The sequence below is a fragment of the Centruroides vittatus genome, unplaced genomic scaffold, assembly GCF_030686945.1.
Source record: "Centruroides vittatus isolate TY-2023 unplaced genomic scaffold, ASM3068694v2 contig_914, whole genome shotgun sequence".
Lineage (NCBI taxonomy): Eukaryota > Metazoa > Arthropoda > Arachnida > Scorpiones > Buthidae > Centruroides > Centruroides vittatus.
The window spans coordinates 706,159-730,544 of NW_027122603.1; the positions used below are offsets into that span (position 1 = coordinate 706,159).

Genomic DNA, 24,386 nt, shown 5'->3' on the forward strand with positions numbered 1-24,386 from the left:
TCAGTTTCCCACTGTACTGAGCAAGTGATTGGTTCTGTTAAGCTTTTGTTGAAGTAAAATTCTGGCTCTTTCAACATAATTTTATTTATGTCCCCATTCCCTAATCTCTTATTTATTTTATTAAGTAGAAATAAGTCGAAACCAGTTACTTTGTACCTGAATATCTGTAGTCTTGGGAAAACAGTGGAAAGACAAATTTTTATGACAACGGATATATAAATCGTAAATTTAAGGAAAATAAATTCTAGAGCTTTTTTTGTACCATTGTATGTACTGTACGTCTCATTCATTAAATTTGGTTGTAAATGATGCTGCCAAAGTAACAGTTAATTTTTAACACTGTACTAGAATTGTACACGTTTTTTCTGCATCGCCTTACAGATGGGACATATAAATCGTAATATCACCGGTTTAACATTGAAATCCGTAAGTAATATAAGATGGGAGAGCGGAATAAACGCAGAATAAATATATCAAATATTTTAATGGAGTTTTTTTAAACTCCTAACAGAACTATCATAAAAACATGCCAGTAAACTCCTATCGGTTGGGTTGTTATAAATCTAGTCTAGGGTGGACAACCCTTTTTATAACATGGGCCAGAATAAATTTTACGTTTTTTTCCGCGCCGTAGTAGTTAATTGACGCCTTCTTGTGACTCGTAATTTTTTTAGTCTGCAAATATGAAATAAATAAATAAAAAGTTAATTACTACATTTATTTTTTTTATCGTTTTCGAAAATTACAAAGAATTGGAAAAATAACTAATTAATAGTTATTTTTCCAATTTAATAATCTATTAAAGATCTCGCAGGCCGGATAGAAACTTTTCGCCAGCCGTAGCTGGCCCGCCGTTGATCTAGTCTGCTCATGATTCACATAATCGGGCGAGGGTGGCCGAATATCTAGCAGGCGGCTAACAGCCCACAACCGCTCCGGGATATAAAGTCGCGTACTCTTTACGCGTGTGTCGCTTCTACCAGCTAAACTGGGTGAGGTTGGTGCTCTGTAAACCGCGTGTGCTAATGCCTATATAATCTGGCTAATTAGAAACTGACCTGGTTTCGACATTCCTTCCGCCACCGAATTTTCGAATATACAATAGCAATCTTATCGTTTTTTTTTCACATGTAGTATAGGAATTTGTAAAAGATACATAATGCAGTTATAATAAAATATTCATTTTAATTAATTCAAAGTACGTTAAAATATGAAAATTTATATTTTATAAAATACAAGGGAAGGTCATTGGAAGGTGGAATCGGCGCTTCCATCGCTTACAATGACGGCACGCCACTGGTTAAAATATAACTATTTATATGGAAATATCATAGATTGTAAATAAACTTACTATGTAAAAAAAAAATTAAAATAAGTGTAAATAAAAATGCCAAAATTGGTCCAATCTGATTTTTGCATCTTATAGTAATATAATTTTTAGGAAAATCGGTGAAATAAAAACTTTTGCAACTTTTTGTGACTTTAGATATCAGAGAGCTTTTCGTGTAAGTAGGCCCTACCTGGAATGAAGTTTGTAAGAAAAGTGAATACAAGCCTGCTGCAGCGATCGTGTTTGTGTATTGGTAATATGTTGGTTGTCTTTATTTCTTGTGTATTCATTATACTGTATTGAACAAAATGGTTATGTGGCCCATGCTCGTCATTCTCTGTTATGTGACCCACTGTGAAAAAAGTTTGGTGACCCACTCCACATTGAAAAAGGAGTTCTGAAGAAAGGAGACTTTATACTCAGAAGTGGCAATATTAAATTATTATTTCAGCAACCTAAATAGTGCTGTTTTTCCCAAATCTTATTGCAACAACTTTAGTATTTTATAACTTTCTTAGAGTGGAGATATTATTGAATCCATAAAAGAGGGTGAGTTTTACAAATATTTAGGATTCCAACAGACCAAACTTACAGAACATACACAGATAAAACAAAGATTAACACTCAAATACCAGAACAGACTACATGCAGTACTAAGAACACACCTAAATGCGAAACATACTATTAAAGCTATTAATACATATGTTGTACTCACTTACTCTTTTGGAGTTATACACTGGACACTCACAGATCTTGAGCAACTCCAAAGAAAAACAAGAACAACACTTACTAAGCTTAAAAAATTTCATCCAAAATCATCCATAGAAAGACTAACACTTCCTCATAAAGAAGGTGGCTGTGGTCTCACTAATATAGTTAATCTACACTGCAAACGAATTCTGACACTAAGTTTTCCCTCAAAAAGCAAGAAACATCATGACTATATAAAGCTATAACTCTGGCAAACAGTAACCATACACCTTTAAACTTACACTCTGAACACTTGGACATAAAATAGCAATGAATTGAACCTTTAAAGAAATTCAAAAATAATTAATTGCAAATTGATAATCAATTGCAACCTCTAACATTTTCGATCTACTTAGGAGATCTTCCTCAGGATTCAATAAATTGGAATGCAAAAATTGGTACGTTTAAAAAAATTATTTAAAAGCATTCAGTGTCCTGAGTTATTTAAAAACGTTCAATGTTAAATCCCAAGGAAGATCTCCTATGTAAATCAAAAATGTTAGAGGTTGCAATTGATTATTAAATTTACAATTAATTATCCTGGAATTTTTTTAAAAGTTCAATTCATTGCTATTTTGTAATATATTTCAGGCTTGAAGAGTTTGAGCACCTGGACATAACTCAACACACAAATAACATAGACACCATTAAGTAGTCATGGACCAAAAAAGCACTTCATGGCAGGCATGTCTATGACCTAGCTCAGGAGTACGTTGACAAAACAGCATCAAACTACTGGCTGACTAGGGTTGTCTGTTTAGAGACTGAGAGCTTTATAATTGCCATTCAAGATCACATCATAAATACTAAAAACTACAAAAAACACATCCTGAAGGATACATCACTAATAAATGATTCTTGCAGAAAATGTCACATTCTAGAAGCAATACAACATAAAAACAAAAATACAAAAAAAATTCACACCTAAATGCTAATTCCAGCAGTAAATGAACAAAAAATTTTAATGTTTGAACGTTTTCGGCCGTCTTTCAGAGGCCCTCCTCAGAAATGTATGAAACAAACAAAAAAATAGTTCTATCATTTGAAAATTTCTAACCATCGAATACACCTGTGCTCCAATTTTTAAATATTTAAACGATGTACCGTAGGATACAAAAATCGTTACGTTTACAACATAAAAATTAATTATTTTTAAATAAAGCTATAAACAAATTCATTATTATTATCATTATAGCATTGTAAAAATTAGTGTGATGTAAATGGTGTGGAAATTGTTTTCTTTTACATAGCAGAAAGGTGATTACATAATTATACATAAAATTACTGTTGTGCTTTGTGGCATTGTAAATAAAACTTCCACGATTGTGGAACCGTAATATAATCGGAGTTAATGCAACCTCCCTTCATGCTTTCTATGTAAATCTCAAGAGCCTCCAACGAGCATAAGTTGTGTCGGCCAAAGGCCTTGTGTAAAAGAATAGCTTAATCCCAACATGGAGAAATCCCGGGTTTGGTAGCATACTGGGCTAGTGCAGTATTATATTTTTGCTTGGACACATCATATTTGTGGTCCTGTATTCTAGCCTCAAGGGATCTGTATGTGGATCCAATCTATGTTATCCGACGATTGAAACGTTCATCATGCAATGGGATGCAGTACACTTGGCTGAAATAGTAGTGCATCTCTTAGAAGCCACAATCATCTCCAAATTCCTTTCCAATATTAAAATATATAAAAGATGATGCATATATCATTGATGATGTATGCATGATCTGGAGAACAAAACCAAACATTGACGACTTCATACATTGTACTATAGACTCTAGTATACCTTTTAAACACAGCCGTTTATTGCTAATATTCGAACGTTTTCGGTTATTTTTAATAACCTTTCTCAAGATCAGTTACATTCAAAAGCGGTCGTAAAAATTAGAACACGTCGCCAAATTTTTACGACCGCTTTTGAATGTAACTGATTCTTTATAAAAAAAAGCTCATTATAAACAAGCTCATTATAAAGATGATATGATATTAAAATATATCACAAATCAAACTTTATTCAATATGCATTCCAACCGATTCTAATGACCCATACAACTACAATAGAGTGGCCATTAGAGCACTTATTAGAAGGTTGCACAGACACTGAACAAAGAGCAAGACCAGCAGAAGGAAATGAAAAGAATAGCAGAGATTGCTGAAATGCATGGCTATAGTAAAGGCTTAGTATATAAAATGGCAAATAAGCAGAGAAACCAACTCAAGGATGAATTGAATAGAACTCCATAAAAAATATTACACAGAAAGATATGTTTCCTTATCATATTATTATAACATATGAACATCATATGCATTCTTTATATCAAGAAATTAAAGCATATACTAATACAGAAATCTATAGATTAATACTCATGCCAAATATTGTATAGTAGTATTTATAATGCTGAACTCAGTGAATTCTCCATCCTACAATACAGAAATCACTTACAGACATAAACCTGATACATTCAAAACACTTAAGAATGAGAAGGATCAAGCAGACATAGAAAGAACACTGGAGGGGTATATAAAATTTCACTCAAGGATAACAGGTTTAATAGAGACCTTGTATACATCAGTTCTACAAGATCTCTCAAACAATGCCTCCCTGAACACAAAACAGATATCAAAAAGAAGAAAAAACCCCACCACCGTGGCTGTATATGACAGTGAGAACAGGTTACACCAGAACTACAACAGGCTACAATAATACAACAAACCCACCATATAAACCAACTTAGGAATTTGGAGGCATTGGAGATTTTTAAAGCAAACCACCAGGTCCTTTTGATCAATTTTAAACACAAAAAACAAATCTCAAAGGCATGACAAACTATGTACAACCCAGCACTATAACAAACAACACATGCACACATATTTAAAAATTCATAAAAAGAAATGTTCAAAATCTGAATACGTCGGAGCCAAATAGAACACCACTAACACCATTAAGAATCTTTTTTTCAAAAATCTGCCTGGAGAAGATCCTAGACATGGACAGGAAATGTTACTGATAATTTTCAAAAATAAGTGAAAAGTGCAATAAGTTTAGTGCATTGTGTTTATTTTATATTTACATTTAGTTTTCGAAAAGATTGCTGCATTTTAATCCCACACATTTTGTGAGAAATGTTGTATTAACTTTTTGGGACACAAATATACAATTTTCCTATATAAACATTAACTGAAAAATGCTAAATGAAGAGCTGGATTCTTTATTGGGCTATAAGACTAAATAATTACTAAGCAATTTGGCAGGCCACAAGACTGCCATCTCTTGTTAATTTATTTATAGTTATTATATTTAACAAGGGATGGCAGCCTGCCTTCTGCCAGATTACTCGATAATTCTTTAACTAACCAGTTAATTATGTTTCATATATAATAACTGAAAATTTATTGTGAGACAAGAATCCTGGTTTTTAAAAATTGAAAATTGAGAAACTTTCTAGTAGGAAAATGTTAACAATCTCATTGCAGTAAATTTTATTAACTTAGAACTTCTCTATCCTACTCACTCAAAATTACTGTATCATCTGTATAGCATATGTTAAAATATACAATATATACTCATATTGCATATTGGCATAAAAATTAGTATATCAAGTTGTTGGCATACAAGGTAAAATCCTTGTATTTTGATGGTATGTTCTTCACAGGTGTTAATGGTTTGAACTACCACTTGACAGAGATGCAAATTCCCCCTACTGTGTAGTGTGGAGTTTTCCACATGAACCACTTTTGATAAGCAGATGAAGCAACCAAAGGTCTCTAGGTAACTTGACCTTTAGTTACTTTGTGGCTGTCAGCCATATTGTGTTTTTTTTTTGTGTTTCTTTTATAACAAATATACTTCTTACTGTAAACTGGATGAATTATAATTCCTTCTTCCACGGAAAACCTTGACAATCCAGTGTTAGGTGTTTATACCACTGCTAACGTTTTCAACCCCGTCGGGGTCTTCTTCAGGCACAGCACAAAAAAGTGGTTTCCAAAGCCGGTGAATGGAACCAAGAAACCGAAGCAAATTCTATTCCAATTTTTGAATCATGGAATCGGAAGATGAGATGGAACATTATGCTCGAGCTGGGATGTTATCTACGCCTGTGTACTATTATGTTCGCCGATCCATGAATGTAAAAATGAATTAATGCAATATTAAGTTATTTATGGGTGCGCACTTCCCTCATAGCAATATTTCCAGGCCTGCGAGATGTTGATTGCATCCTTGATGTTGCTTTTTTGTTCCAATTTAACGCTTAGCCCATACCCGAATTTTACATTCATGGATCGGCGAACGTAATAGTACGCAGGCGATAGATAACATCCCAGCTCGAGCATAATGTTCCATCTCATCTTCCGATTCCATGATTCAAAAATTGGAATAGAATTCGCTTCGGTTTCTTGGTTCCATTCACCGGCTTTGGAAACCACTTTTTTGTGCTGTGCCCGAAGAAGACCCCGACGGGGTTGAAAAAGTTAGCAGTGGTATAAACACCTAACACTGGATTGTCAAGGTTTTCCATGGAAGAAAGTTTCTTTTATAGTTTGTAAGTTATAAATACATATACATATATATATTTTTCTTTCTTTCTTTCTTCTTCCTTCATTTCTACTTTATTTCCGTTCCTTTGTCTCAACAAGTCGTATATCAACCGTTATCGCCAGAGGGGGAGGATTACCCCTTCTAAGAACCAGGGGATAAACAAAGAAGGGGGTATTGGACTTCCATGAATTTGGGAGTGTGAACAAAAGAAAAGAGGAAGCCCTGAGAACTAAGTAGTAGAAGAACGGACACTTTTTGGCTAGACCTCGAGAGGAACGGAGGTGCAAGGCAGCGTTCGAGACTCGAAAGAGAGAGAAAGAAAGGAAGATGCAGGACTGTCGAGGCCAGAGAAAAATAGGCACAAGGGCCAGAGAGAGCCGAGAGGATAGGAGAATATCGAGGACGAACAGCCGAATAAAGAGGAGGAGGAAAGGCTACCATTGTGGAAGGGTACTTCCCCGAGTGTATCGATCGATTGTGGACCCGGGTACTTTCTGTCTATTTCTATATACTTTCTATCTTTTCTAAGTCTATCTGTTTCCCTATTACAATAGTTTTAAGGTAGTTATAAGTTTAGTTTTTAAGTCGGTTGTAAAGATCTTATGTTACGTGCGCGTGTATTATCGTTTGTACGCGAATAAGTGGCGACCCCTTCCCCAGTGAGGATACTCAAGTTGGGATCAATTGTAAATAATAAAGAAAAAACCGTGTTTTGAGAGAAATAAAGGAATATTTAATTGTATATATAAGTTTTTATGTTCCTATTTATAACGTTTGTTCGCGTACGTACAAATCTCTCGATACGAACAACCACAACTTCATGTGGCCATCAAATTTTGATACAGATAAACTTGTCAAAATTGATCAATGACCAGCTAATACTGTATAATACTGTTCAACTGTCAAATGTTTAGACATTGAGTATATCTACAATTGACAATGTCATAGGATAAAAGCAAGAAGAGATTTTTGTCAAAGTCCATAATTTGCAGTGCCGTCACAATAATAGAGCATTGCAAAGAAAAGTAGCATATTTCTGCAGAAAACCCTTTCACATGGACTACTAAGTAAATGTCACTCTCCCTGATAAAGTGACCCATCTAAAAGCAACTTAAGCCAAGTTTAGATCTTAGTTCATAAAGTAGAACTAATACAATATGAAATAATCAAGCAACCTAAGTTTAATATCTCACTGTAATCAAGCCATTAGACTTTTATGTAAAATATTTTTCATATTTCACTTTTTCAGCAAATATTTTTTTTTATATTTTCCAAATTATAATATTCAGAATTATAATTTAATAAAACATTAATTAAATAAAATTAATAAATTTATAATATTATATATTTGTATTGTTAAGTTTATATTTGAATTTATTTATAGGCAAATTTTTGTTTACATTGATAAAATTATATAACCTTGAAGATAAATCTTAAAGCAAACTAAAAACCAGAACTAAATATTTAATAAATATACTAGGACATTGCACAACTTCATCCTATTGCAACAGAATTAAGGCAAGTCAGAAAGAGACAATCCTTACAACTGCTGGGCACAGAAGAGACAATCCTTGTACCTGTTTGGCATCAAAGAGATTATCCAAGCATGGATAGAGAATTCTTGCACTTGCCACCAAACATGATGTGACCCTCACACCTGTTAGCCATGGGAGTGGCAATCCAAGAACAAAGCAATTGACATCGTTTTGTTACTGCGTTTTGTTTACTTTCTGTTTAGTGCCCACAATGCTTTTTTTTTTTCTTTTTGCCCCATAAATTCTGTTAGGCCTACTCAATCACATCAGAGAGCAGAAACATTGTCACTTTGACCTTACTGTATTGTAAAAACAAAGTCATGGCCCCCATTTTTTATTACATTTTTGGATTTCTCATTGCAATTAATGAAAAATAGGAAAGTTTTACCAAAATTAACCAATCAAATTTTGAGAATAAATGCAATTCTGTAAGTTACAAGGAAGAAGCTTCACTAATGCTCTGCCTCAATAAAATTAACAAAAAATAGAAAAACAAATAATTAGGTAATGGATAGAAAAATAAATATAAGACTGAAGTGAGAGTAAAAACTACTTAGTAAAATATAATAATGTCGCAAATGTTTAATGCTTTTATTAGCATGTTAGTATATTTGCATTTCTTGTACTGTATAACAAAATAATACATAATATTGGGGTTTATTTCAGTAATTATCTGTATATTTAAAATAATTACAGAAATAAACCCCAATATTGTATTATATTACATAAAACAAAGATTACCTGTATATCTAAAAGATCTAAAAGATCTAAAAGATATACAGGTAACCTCTGTTGTATCAATTAATTGGTTCTGCAAATATCAAAATTGCACAATTCATGAAATATGTCATTAAGAAGTTGTTTGAAATTGTAATTTTTATATTTACATTCACTTGGGCAGAGTAAATAAAATCATGGGGTATGAAGAAATCAAATTTAAGAAATTTTTATTGAAGGATTAACTAGCAGGTAGGCCCGGCGTTGCTCGGACAAAAGTAACAGTAGTGAAAGTTAAGATTATTACGTTATAGACAACTTTACCCATTTTCACAGAATGCAAGAATTGGGTCCCCCTGTTTCCAGACTAATTAGAAAATTTTTAGACGGGTCTAAAAATATGTTCGATTTCCCGCAAAAACGAAAAAACTGCATCTGCATCTTGCACGTTGCTTTTTCTTAACAATTCCATTGTTACTTAACACTTCCATTGTTGATGGAAGTGTTAAGCCTTAATCCTGTCCCTCTCCCCCGTGGGGAGGAATTTCGAAAAATCCCTTCTTAGTGCACGTTCTCGTGACGTACCCTAACTGTGTACCAAATTTCAACTTTCAACTCCTAACCGTTTGGGATCTGTGCTGATTATTATCATCAACTCATCTCAATTATATATGTTACAGTCAAAACCCGTTTTTAATTAGAACACGTTTTAACTAGTTGAAACTAGTTTATACTGGATGTCTTTGTTAAAACCCGTTTTGTCTAGTTAAAACTAGTTTTAACTCAAATTCATTTTTGACTAGCAGTAAATTCTAGCTTTAACTAGACAAAACTCATTTTGTCTAGTTAATTTACTGCTGTAAATGTTTTGATTTTAGATAAAACTAATTTTAACTTTTAACATTAGTTAAAACTAATTTTAGCTACATAAATATGTTTGGGAGAAATAAATAAAGTAATGTATAGTGATTCGGGGGAAGATGCCTAACATTTTGCTTATGAAGGAAATTATAATAAAACTCCTCTAAAAACACCGGACTATAAGCATATCTTCCATTCCAAACCTAATAACTGGTGCAAAACAATTATATTCTGGCTAACGTTTTCGGTCCCTCCACTGAGACCTTCCTCAAGCCTATATTTCTTCTTACACAATCTTTTTCAAAACGATTTTCGAACAATCGAACCTTAAAATTTTCCGTTATGCACGTGCCCCCCAATTAAATCGAAAAAATCGAACGATTCTGATTCAAAGCGTTGAAAAACTTCCGTAAATCTTCCAAATCCTAACGCTTTAATCGTATAACCAATCCTATGCTAATTAAGACCGCTCCATCATTCCTCTAAAAGTATCTTGCCTTCCCTTTTATTACGATGCCATATACATTCTTTTTCTTATTAGGTTTGGAATGGAAGAAGGAAATTATAGCGATAATTTGGGTTTTGAAGGCCTCTAATGAAAATATCATGTTCTTGAGCATGTTTTTCAAATAAAACTTTGGAGTATATAAAAAATAATTGTATATTGTGTTTGCAATGACGACTTTTTTACTGTCTGGCATTTTAGGCATCTCACCCCAAGTATCCGGGTGATATGCCAAATGACATTAGGGTAAGATAACAAATATAATTGCATAAAATTAATTTTCGAATATCTTAACAAAATTTAATTTATTGCATATGTAGTACAAAGTACTTCATAGTAAGTACAGCACAGTATAAGTATTCTTAAGTTTCCACCCATTCTAATGTGCTCTATAGCTAGCTGAAAGCTCTTTTCAGTCCAAAAACCTTTTTGAGAAGTCCTTATATAATTTCTATGCATATCCTGCAATAAAACGAGAAAACAAAAATTTATTAAAAATAGGCATATTGGAATTCAATTAACAAAAAATAGGCATGTTACCCCATGAAAAATGTAGCATCTTTCCCATTTGTCAGGGTAAGGTGCCTAGTGGAGTCACGTGTTCTAGCATGTCCGATTGAGATCGGCAGTAGCTCACAATGAAAACTTTAGAACCTTAACTCACACATTAATTGTTTTTAGCATTTTTTAATAAATTTTATTTTAACTTTTAGTTTTAAAATGATTCTAGAAACATTTCACAATAAAAACTTCATTCTTATCTTGCTTTTATTCTTCTCAAATGTAGAAAACAAGGTAACAGTACCCAACTACAGCTTTCCGCACTCAATATTGGCCCAACGATTCATCATACACATGACAATATCTGACGTCACCGTTTGAAAATATCAAAAAGTAGGCATATTCCCCCGCTTACCATCTTACCCAGAATCACTCTATATGTTGCAGTCAAAACCAGTTTTTAGTTAGAATGCGTTTTAACTAGTTGAAACTAGTTTATACTGGATGTCTTTGTTATAACTAGAATTTACTGCTAGTCAAAAATGAATGTGAGTTAAAACTACTTTTAACTAGACAAAACAGGTTTTAACAAAGACATCCAGTATAAACTGGTTTCAACTAGTTAAAACGCATTCTAACTAAAAATGGGTTTTGACTGTAACATATATATAGATTAAAGATTTTAAATAAAAGGAGTATAGTTTCACCAAAAATGAAAAAAAAATTAGAAATTAACATTTAAAATTGATTACAGAGTTTAAACTAACTGCTAAAGTGGGAAAAAAAATTTCTTTTTAAATCAAGTAAAACATAGTCACTTTAGTCTTATTTTTTTTCCTGTAAAAGCCAAAGAATTAAAACAAAAATGTTTGCAGAAATTACACTAAATATGAAAACATAAATTAAACTATTCAAATAAGAATACTGCACTAGGAAAACTAGATTCACTTTCTCCTACAAACAGTGGACAGGAGTGAGAAGAAAGATCAGTTTAGTGTTGCTAGCTCGAAACTACGTCAAGCTGGCAATACGAAACTTTCCCCAGCACAAATCCACATTAACTGAAACCCACACTGAACAGAACATCATATATATCAAGAGTTACCTGTATAAATTCTCAGAGCCCAATGTTTCCTAATAAGCCAAATGATTACCGTAATTTAATTGGGCTACTTTACCGCTATTATTAATAATTAAATTTAAGTAATTTGGTACTAGAGGTAAGCATTAGGCACCATCTCTTATTAAATTTAATAATTATAATTAAATTATTATTTATTAAATAATTTAAAATATTCTAGAAGAAAAAATCAGGTCAGCACAGAACTAAAACCCACAACTCCCACTTACTGTACAGATGCATTGCCAGTTACTCTACACAGACCTCTATGGCACTCAGCCAGCAATCACTTTACCTCAGCATGGTATATATACATATATAAACATCTCAAAGCCAAATGTTTACTAATACCCAGTTGGCATTGTAAGTAACCATGGATAATTACAGTAATACCTTGACTTATGCTACCCCGACTTATGCGAACCCAGAGTTACGCAATTTTCAAATCTCATTGATTCGTCTTTTGTTTGAGCACCACGCAACTCTTAATTACTCACTCCCCCCACACTATGGTTCAGTTTACATGTTCGGACATGTAGCGCGAAATCGACGCATAGCTACAATTTATTTTGCGTTATTTATTTCTATGTTTGTTATATCTACGGAGACTTGAGAGACTCTACTACGTCATCCAAATGAAGTAGAACTGATTCTTCTGCATCAAACAAGAAAAGAAAAACTTTATCTTTGGAATGTAAAGTTAACATTATTAAAGACTTCAATACAAAAATGAAAATGTGTGAATTGGCAAAGAAGTTTGATCTGCCGGAATCGACGGTCAGAACAATTATAAAAGGTAAAGAAAAAATTCTCAAAGCTGTGAAAACTTGACAGAAAGCCTCAGTACAATTGAAAAGGGGTCACAAATTTTAGAAAATATAGACTCCAACGAAGAGTGCATTTCTTCTACAAAACGAAAAATAAAAAAATTATTAGCATGCTACGAGGAAATTTTGTGGGAGAAAAAATCTTTGAGCCGTCAGACGAATTTGTTAGATTTTATGAAGCCTTCTACATCAAAATAACTTTGATCTACGATTTTAATAATTTTTTAATTTTAAAATTTTTGCTGGATGATAAAATTTTTTGTAAAAATAAAAAGACGTAGTCGCTTCCAAAAATACTTGGTCGATCACCATTTATTTCTTTAAAATGTTCCAGAATAAAAATTCGGACGACCCAACCTTTCTTTTTAGGCCACATGATCGCCCAGGAAACAATTCTTTAAAACATAGAAATAATCCAATTCAAAATATAAAGTCAAGGATGAAGAACTCAAAGGTGTCGTAAGGTCACCAATTCCAATTTTTTACAAAAATTTTATATTTTTAGCTATGTTCTATGTTTCTATTCTATGTTTTAAAGAATTGTTTCCTGGGCAATCATGTAGCCTAAAAAGGAAGGTTGGGTCTTCCAAATTTTTATTCTGGAATATTTTAAAGAAATAAATGGTGATCGACCAAGTATTTTTGAAAGCGACTACGTCTTTTTATTTTTACAAAAGATTTTAATAGTATAATTTGTTATACATATGTATTATCTAAGATTTTATTAAACATTTTTTTCTAAATTATTGTTTTCTTTAGTCTCCGGCCCCAATTAAAAATAATTTGTATGTATTTATATGCAAAATTATACCCCGACTTACGCAAATTTGACTTACGTGGGTATCGCTCGGTCCCACCTATAGCTTAAGTTCAGGGTATTAATGTATATCTAAAATTAAATATGTTTGGAAGTGGAAGATTGGACAGAGTTCAGGTAGCCTAACTGGCAACACATCTGCACAGTAAGCAGGAGTTGTAGGTTTGAATCTCACTCTGGACTTTATAAGTCTACAATTTTTTTTTCAAATTGCAGTCCAATAAGTTAAAATAGACTTGTAAAACTTTATAGTTATCATTATCTTCAGGTAAAAAAATGGCATTTTATCTGTCTTTTCACATTATATCATACTTGGTTATCAAGCCATATGTAAGCACATAAGAGAATAACAATATCTTCTAGTTTAATTACTGGTACCAATGAACACCATTACTTAACCTTTAATTCTGGTAATATAGCATTTAATACAACATCAAACTAATGCTTTCCACATTACCCAAGGTTCTGCTTCAGGTTCTTAAACCAATTGTATTCCAATAATGGAATGCTTAGAATTGAATGTTTTTTAAATACATTAAATTTTTTTAAAAATATAAGAAATGAAATTGGGTATTAAGAAAGCAGAAACTGATTAATGAAAGTGTGCCCATCTCCCCATTGATTTGTTGGGATAAAATTTCTCCCCCGGATTACGTAATCAACACCGTGGCTCACGGACCAATGTATACTTGTGGTATCTCAAAAACCCTCCTGGAAAGTGTAATGCCTGATATTGAAAGGCTGGTCGTTGGCATGAATGAAGTTCACAATATTACAGATGGAGAAATATGCTGAATCAACAACTGGACCCAAGACAATGGTTTCTGGCAACTTTTACAGAAGACCAAGAAATGCTTAGTGGATGAACACATCATTGTACTGAAAGCTGATAAAAGCAGAGTGCTTGTTCTACTAAAGGAGACTACTTACAGAGCTCTCATGCAGCAGTACATCATTGATATGGATTGCGAACCGGTGGATGATAGATATGTGAATAAGTCATAGGCTTGGGTCGCATGGTTTACGAGTACACCCCAGGGCAGTGGTTGCCTCACCAGACATACCTAGGTTGTTTGCCTTTGCGAAAACGCACAAGCCTACACCTTCTCTTAGACCCATTCTTGATAAGGCTAGGTCTCCAACAAAGCTCCTGGGAAATGCAGTACACAGCATCGCATCAGAACAATTGAGGGGTTATGCTTTACCTGTCAAGAACTCTACCAAGCTGATACATCTATTGTGGCAGGCACAGTTAACAAATGGGGCACACGTCACAGTGTTTGACTTCATGTCATAATACCCCTCAATAAAGCTGCAACTGCGCTTCTGTGCCCTTAGAGATCTCTTACTGAGCAGATGTGGCATGCCAACACAGCATTAACAGGTCTTGGAGCTCGCACACCTCACGTGTTACAACTCAGTATTCCAATTCAACAGAACTTATTTACAAAAATGAGGAGTAGCCATGGGCAGTCCTGTCAGATGACTTGTGTGAATTGGTACTGCATCAGTTGGAGGGAAAGGTCATACCCAAATTCATATCCAACATGGTTATATATAGGAGATACATTGATGACATGTTTGTCCTCTGGAAAAATGAGTCAAATGTTAACGACTTTTTAAACTGATGAATGATAACCCTTAAACTTGATCAGTTATCTACACCAGTACACATTTCTTAGACATCAGCATTCATCTCAACAGGGACCAGGTAAAATCCAGTGTATATTACAAACCCTGATTCTTGCCATTGTTCATACCAGCAAACTCGGTCGATCCTTACTCATATAAAATTGCAACCTTTCCTGTGTTAACCAGACGAGCATTTACGCACCATTCTGAGTGGAATGACACAGTAAGGGAGCTAAAACATCTTGAGGACATTGCGATAATGCACAGATACAGAAAGACCTAATTTCTGGTTTAGCATGCACCTTCTCCAACCAACAGGCCATGTATAGCACCCCTACTACCCAAAGGACTACCAACAGAACTTTGAATCATGACCCTAACTCTAGACACACCGTAATAGAATACAACTAACACTTACATCCATTATATAGGAAAATAATTGGCAGAATAGGTACTAAGCTGGCTTACAAAAGGCACCAAGCAATATACAAATTATTAAGAAATGCAAAGGACAAACCTGACAATCTTACAGCCCCTGGTATGTACTGTACAGTGTTCTGGTAAGGGACGACAGATTCCAGTGGGATCTGGTGTACTGTACATTGGTTTCACCAAACATTCCGTTCAAAAAAAGGCAAGAACACAAGTACGATACTGACAACAAAAGGCAGGCACACCACTGCCCTATCCACTTATGCCATAGACCTGGAAGTGCACGTGGACCTACCTAACACCAGGCTAATAAAGGTTTAATTTTGACTTAGAGTTATGCTTTAAAAAATATTGCAAGGACACAGGTGTCCTTGCAATACCGTATTTTATGGACTATAAAACACACTTTTTTCTTCGAAAAATTGCCTCCAAAATTCAAGTGCGTCTTATAGTTTGTAGCGTCTTAAAGGTATTTTTTTTTTTTAAATTGCTTAAAAATTAAGGTACGTCTTATAGTCCGTAGCGTCTTATAGTCCGTAAAATACGGTATACCCATAAAACTTGCTGTACTTAATATCCAAGTATAGCAAATTACAGTAGTTAAATGTGTTATATTAATAACACATTTAAGTAGAAATTAAAAACTTGGCCAATGGTATTTACATTTTTCAAAAATATATAAAAATATATATCATGAATATACAAAAAGATTTTGTCTTCGTTTTCCTCTTTTCATCGTTAAAACACCAGCAACAATCCAAAAACAGTGGTGGTGTGTTAATGACAGAAAGAAAGAAATGAAGACAAATCATTATGTAGATTTATGATATTTTTTAATTTTTATGAAAAATATAAATACTGTCAGCCAAGTTTTTAATAATTATTATTGTTTGAGGTATTTCAGTTTAATACCACATTTACAGTAGAGCGTCGTTTATCCGAAAACCGGTTATCTGAAATGTCGGTTATCTGAAAGCTTTCCACTCAGACTGTGTCGTGCTGAATCGAACGTTTTTGATACTAGATTAACTTCCAAAATATAATTTTTTTGTTTTTATATTTTTCAATATATTTATTTTGTTTGTACAAAATAAAGAAATAATTTTTAACGATACAATAGCCTTGATTATTATTATAAAAATTTTCGTTAGGCTTAAAATCAACGAAAATTCAACACGAAGCGACACACAACAGAGAAAAATTTGAACATCGGATAGGTTAATATATTTTTTCGTACATAATCGGTTATCCAAAAAAATCAGTTATCTAAACAACCCCAGTCCCCAATTGATTCAGATAAACGACGCTCTACTGTAATTTAATGTCAATTTCAGAGGTAAACAAATGGCACTAAATTGAAATTTGATTGTATGTATATACCAGTATATACATACACACACAATAGATACAACACAAATATATATATATATACATTGTTTAAAGTTTTAAACAATCATTTAAACATACTATCAATATCAATTAAATAAAAACTATGAATTTAAGATGAAAATTAATTAATCTGAATTTTGAAAATAAAGTGAACAAATAACTATCTATCATTCAGACTTGCTACAATTCTTTATGAGATACAGTATGTTCACTTTTATTATGTATATACACTATGTATGTATATATGTATGTTCACTTGTAATATATATATATATATATATAAATGGACATGTTTGTGCCCATATTTCACTCTGCAGTCAAAACTACACATTGCACATGAATGGTATTTATGTGTGGTAGTAGCCCTAAGTCTCCCATTGTGTACTATGGTGGTTGCGTCTCGATAGTTATAGGAGTGTGGGAGATATGGGGGTTGAAAGTGGTTGACTTTGAAAATGTGTGACGCTTCAATGAGAATGTTCCAGTTTTTTCTAGAAAGCTCCAGATCCTAGAGGTGAAATTTGGTACACAGTTAGGGTACATCAGTGGCATGCCGTCATTGGAAGCAGTGGAAGTGCCGCTTCCCTTGTATTTTCTAAAATATAAATTTTCATATTTTAACGTACTTTGAATTAATTAAAATCAATATTTTATTATAACCGCATTATGTACCTTATTACAAATTTCTATACTACATGTGAAAAAAACGATAAGATTGCTATATTGCTATTGTATATTTGAATATCAGTGGCGGAATGGAAGCGCTTACAAGACAGCTTCTATGGCGAGAATAACTGAATGGTGTAAAGCAGCCAGAGGGCATTGGCGCATGCGCTTTACAGAGCACCAACCTCACCCGGTTTAGCTGGTGGAAGCTACACACGTGTAACGCTTCCAACGATTCTATCCCTTTAGCCACTGGATAGGGAGCTATCTGACTAAGTGAATTGTTTAAGATTTAAAAAGTAAAGAGTATTCAATGTTATTTTTATGTAAGTTTCTTTGCAAAGTTATATTTAATTATAATTTTCTTTTAATTATACTGTAATTATATTGACAGATTTTCAGACATAAAATCTTTTGAAATTTTATTCCTTTTAGATGTTAATGATTTTAATATTACAAAAAACAACTTTTCCAAGCGTGTTTTAATTCTTTAAATTAAGTAAATTTTATGGGAAATTTTTTGATTTATCTAAATTACGTAGCGAATCACAATATTTATATTCATGTCCGAACTATATTGACAAGTAACTCTTAGACATAAAAAGTATTATAATTAATGACAATCCGAACAAAGACGTACTAAAAGAATTATATGATTTAATATCATTAATATTTACGGTACCATCTACCGGTGGATCTGCTGAGTGCAGTTTTTCGACCACGATGCAAATTCATACATTGGCCAGACACTGGGTGGGAGCTAAAATTGTGGTCGCAAGCATTGCTTCCGATAGAAAAAGAGCTTTTAAAAACGTCGATGGAGTCGACGACCAGCGACTTTTATGATAAAGTAATTAACGACTTTGCAGAAAAAAATCACCGAGTTTGTAAAAAATTAAAAAAACAAGTTTTTCTATTATCGTTTGTATCATATCAATTTGTATTATATATGTATTAATTGTATTTTAGAACGAAAATAAATAAATTGTTTATTTTTGTCATTTTCAGTATTTGTTTAAAACCTTTATGGAAATGTGATGTACCAGACAGGTCTGACCCGTCACGACAGACGCGAAAAAACGGTTAATTTAGAGAAAAATTTATTAGTTTAAAAAAACATAGGTAAAAGTCGTTTGTAGTCGGACCCATTGTTTATATCAAACTGCCAGGCAGAAACTATAAATCACGGAAGGAAGTTGTCCTATGATCAGTGGAATTCGTTTTCGATTTTGACTTTTCTCGCGTGCCAGGTTAGTCTCGTTACGCTTAGTAAGCAGGGACCAATCACTCGGGTAACGTGATTGAGGGAGAACGACCAATCAAAACGGATGAAAGAAAGAACAGAGATTGATATAATCTCCGACAATCGAGGACACCTCGCACTCAGTTAACGTTCCGAATAACCAAAACGCCGTGTGTCGACGCGCAAAAAAAGTAGTTTCTCATCTATTGTGCCAACCTGTAATCTGTGCCACTTCGGACTTAGACTGTGTCTCCAACGCCAACAGAGGAAGTCTCCCCGTGCCTTACAGACTTGTCAACGCCACTGTCACGGGGCAGTGGCGTAGCGAGGGGGATGCAAGGGATTGTCCTAAAGCAAACTATTTTGTACATAGTATATGTTGATTTTATGTTTCTTTTTTGTCGGTTTTTGTCAGATACGTCTCTTCCGCCACCACGCACGTACGAATGGACCCTAGATCATTACTGATGCGCAATTAACTGATTGCCCCGGAAGTCAGCTTTTTACAGAAACACAGCTTCCCTATCATCAAATGTCACGGCATGCCACTGGGGTACATGATGAAAACACACACTAAGGAGGGATTTTTCGAAATTCCTCCCATGGGGAAGAGGGGAGAGCATTAACCTGAAGAACAGCTTCTAGTGTACTATTTTAGATGCAATTTTTTGTTTTTAATTACGTTTAGTCTTAATTGAGTACTTAGGGGTATTAAATTGATAACTTTTCAGACATTGTTATAAATATTTTTTATATATTTCGATTTTTTAACCAAATGTTCGAACCGTTTTAAATTTGAATTTCTTTTTGCATATTGGTTCGATATTGGTTCGAAGCAGGTACTTGCAGCTAGAAGTCAAATACAGTATAGTTTTAACTGCAAGTACCCGAAGCGAGTACTTGTAGCAAAAAGTCAAATTAAAAACAGTTCATTTGATTCTCAGCAATTCTCATCATTCTCAGAAGTAGGTGTTAAATAACGAGTACTATGGTTGTTGAAATATTGAATGTAAATAGGGTTTACTTGCAAAATCCGCACGAGCGAAGCCGCATAATAGTAACACTAAAATACACCATATTTTATCATCATCATAAGAATTTTTCATAAGAATATTTACAATATTTTTCATAAATCATTAATAATGTAAGTTTAAAAAAAAACATCTTTTTTTCTTTTGAATTTAATTATTTTTTCACCAATATATGATTTCATATAAATATATTTTAAATGTTAGTTATTATTTGTGAATGTTATATTACAGTCATATCTAAAAATCATCCTAGACAACAAATTGTTGGTAGCTACATGTCAATAATTTGATTACTACTGTAGCATTTATTTACTGGTATTTTATCAATAATTTTCTATATCAATAAAAGCATTATAAAGCATCTATATAGGGTCTGTGCAAATTCCAAAATCATATATGAAATTTTCATATAAGAAACTGCACCAGAATATATTCTATATAGATTAGAAACCGTAATCACTCATTCTGTGCAAGTAATTTGCAATTTAAGTTATTATGACACTGTCTCTTTGTATCTGTATGAAGAACATAAAAAATATAAAAATTTTATTTATGAAACACTTCCTAATATTTTATCTTAGATACACATATAACATGGCAAAAGATAAATATCTGATAAATGTTAATTTTTTTCAATTCAATTTTTTTTTTTTTTTTTTTTTCAATTCAATTCAAAGTTTATTTATCATATAAGGCTTTCGCCTGTTACAAGAACGTGATTAACATATACAAGATATATGTCCTCTATCATTAGAACTTTTTCTATATATATAATGAACGTTAGTTGTCTAATATGTAGTACATTAATTAATAATTAACACTGCATTGTTTGTTCATACGTTGCTTTGTATAATTATATAATTTAAAGATAGTATTGATGTTTGCTGTATCAAGGAACTTATACATATCCGTTTCATTAAAACAAATGATTAATCGACCAATATCTGATTGTTGAATATTACAATTTTCGCTGCAGTTTTCACAGAGGATATGAAATTTAGATAATGTCTTACTACAGCTTGGGCATTTGGTATGAGAGTAGTCAATGAATTCATTGTTTAAATTTATCCAGTTTTTATTTAGTCTTAGCTGTATAAAAAACTTTTTAACATTAAATGAGAGATCCGTCAACATATAGTTATTATTTGATGGGTAATTTAAAATTATTTTATACCAGCTCATATTGTTTCGTTTCTGTATATCGTCGATATCTTGGACAATGGAGTTTTCCATTACTCTTTGTATTAATAGTTTATTTTGCTGTTCACTGATGTATGACTGATCCATAAATAGACTCATAGAAAAACCGTATGTGTTAAATATCTTCGAGAGACGTACTATCCAATTTCGTTTTAAATCTGTAATCTTTGATTTTTGATATAACACATTCAATAATTTTGTAGTTAGGTCATCAGCATTTATAATTTTTTGTAGAAATTTTATGTACCTTTTTATTAATGTGGTGTGATAAATGTTAATTTTAAAATCTGTATGTACTTTGATTTTTGTTATGTTCATTTCTTTCTTGTTTTGTTTTTGTTTATATTTAACTTACCTGTAAATTTAATACATAATATCTGAAAAATGCCCATAGCAACAATATCAGTATCATTATTATTGATATAACAGTTGATTTAACTTATTTATTATTATTATATAATTGAATAGTTATTTCTTTCAATTTTATTGTAATTTCTGTAAAGTACAGTACATAAACACAACTGCACACTGGATACTTCTAGATGACAGATAATTTAATCAGAATTAATAATAAAAGTGCCTAATTAGTTAGTTACTGTTCAGATTAGTTTTCCTGACTATATTGTTGATAACTTTACTAATGACATTGCTAGTAAGCATTTGCTGATGTTTTGGCAGTAGCGAATCATAAAATGTAACTGTCTGACCAGGTAATGACATTACACAATGTTATAGTCTGATAAAAATGATAATTTGGGTAATCAACAATAAAATAAATATTTTTAAAGACCATATCCTAGAACATTTATTACTAACAACATTAACTCAACAATTTGAGTGATTTTAAATTGCTAATTAATTGAATAACTGCTATAAACAGAAAAGCATCCAATTGTTAATCATTATGATATTTCTAAACAATTAGACACCTTTCTGCCTATAGTAGTTATCCAATTAAAATATTCCTCAAGCTCATATTAAGCATTCTGATAATTACTCACATATGATCTGAATATTCAAAATAATAATGTATATATATAGCTCATGTATGGATAATTCTATAATCCTTAAGAAACACAATGAAAATTTTTAAAGAGAAATGCTTATAATTTAATTATATAAAGTATTTAAACTGTATAATCAATTTGTAACTACATTATTAGGCTTAATATAAAAATATATATACTTGACAAATAATTTATGAAAATTATTCAGTCATTTTAAGCTGATATTGTTTATGTTTAGATATATAGAGCAATTTTATTGGTATTTAATATAATTTTAACTATTATTGATAGCATTTTAAAATAAACTACATGACATACCAAACGAAAACGTGGTTATCAATTCAATATGGCGACTTCCAGGTTTTCGTAAAATGTGGAAACTACAACATACGGATAGAAATTAAACGGAATTAAATAAAATAATTTTTAATAAAACTACAGGCTTCAGATCATTATTATAATAATTATATAGTTATTATAATGTCCGATTATGTAAGTGATTGAAATAGTATAATCTATTATTAATTCCTCAAATCTAAAGTCATTATTTGCTATCGCTACTACCATAAACTTTCTTATTATTTTCTTTTGTAAACTTAATTTATGACTTCTGAAGATTTATTCTGTCGAACGAAATAAACGAGAAATACTAATAAGATTTAAATTATTAAAAGAATAGATTTAAAAAAAAATAAGAAAGCTAATATTCTCAGTTTATATATTTATTCAATTTTCACAATTATTAAATTACAAATTTGATTTACAAATTACAAATTTGGCTTCTGATCCCAATTAGTCTCGAGATTTAATAAAAGCAACATGTGCCTTTATAAAACCTATTTTATTAAATATTTGAATTTTAATGTATTACTCAATTAAAAAATAAATTAAACGTCATTCAATAAGCAACGGTATATAACGCAAAAATTTTTTAATATTATTTTTATAATATTATATTATTTTTCCATTCGTGACATTATATTTTTATTGCTATTTGTTTATATTCGTTTTTAAACTAATATTGCTATACATGAGGAAGACTATATAAACAAAAAGCATATTCAGAAGTATGTTGGAATAGGCTTTAAATAGTACTGTACTGTATGTACTGTACATTTTGTACTGTACAGTACTACACAATAAAGTTCATTGTTGTTAGAATATCCAAAGAAATAATGAAAAGCATTCTTATAGATTATTAATTTCTAAGCAAACTATAAAAGATTATACAAGTTAACTAATTTATGTAACAAAATTATTTACTTTGGAAAACTATCTATATTAATTAATTTCAATAAAATAAAATAAAAACAAATTTTATTATATATTGTAATTTTATTTATTATAACATACAAGATCGCTAGAATGTTTTAAATTTGTTTATATATGAACGTAAAAATTGATTATATGTGTATTATATTATTAATACACATTTTTATATCAATATAAAAATGTGTATTAATAATATATTATATTGAACTGAAAATTAATAATATAATATAATATATATAAAATAAATAAATGTTTTAAAAATACGATAACATAAAATTGATTTTTAATATTTTTAAATAAATATTAATAAACAATTCTAAAGATCTGATTTATAATTTATGTTTCACTTTTATAAATTTTGAAATTTCTTTACTGTTAAAAAACCGGAAAAAATGTCTTTACTTTTCTTAAAATTTTTCAAACCATCAATTGGATAGATTCTTTTTATATTTATAAAAACGTGTTGAAAAATGTAAAGGAACTTTTATTATATTGATAAAATTATAATGTTAAGAAACGTAATATATAGAATTCCTATAGAAATACAAAGAAAGTATTGATATAATAAATTCTAGCGGAACGACATAAGAAAATTTTTTAAAGGAAAAATATGAAAAAGCTATTATTAAAAAATTCCGACCGAAATTTTTACGAATTTAAAAATATCTCAACGATTCTCAAAAACTGAAGAAAAGCATTAAGAGAGCAGAAAAATACAAAAGAAAATATATACGGAAAAACTGAAAAATGTATATATAACAGAAAGTTTAAGCTATAAAAATAAAATCGTTAAAATAAATACTGTAGAATTCATTTTAGAAAATATTTATAATACAGAATTGTAATAAAGATTTCGGAAATTTGCAAAATACTAAAAAATTGTATATAGTTATCGCCGTAACGAATGAAATATTTTCATGGAGATGTTAAATATCGTTTATTAAACTAGGAAAAAAAAAAAAGTTAAAAGTATATAAATAAACGAGGCAGGAGAAGTTGAAAGA

General features: G+C 31.5%; 1 protein-coding gene across 1 annotated transcript in view; it reads right to left on the reverse strand.

The window, feature by feature from the left end:
- The window catches only part of LOC136984356 (obg-like ATPase 1), an 82,395-nt gene extending 59,905 nt beyond the window's left edge, over positions 1-22,490 (reverse strand). The window contains exon 1 of the mRNA XM_067281314.1: positions 22,429-22,490. The gene's annotated coding sequence lies outside the window, so the exon portion shown is untranslated. The remainder of the gene's footprint in view (positions 1-22,428) is intronic.
- Between the last annotated feature and the right edge of the window lie 1,896 nt (positions 22,491-24,386).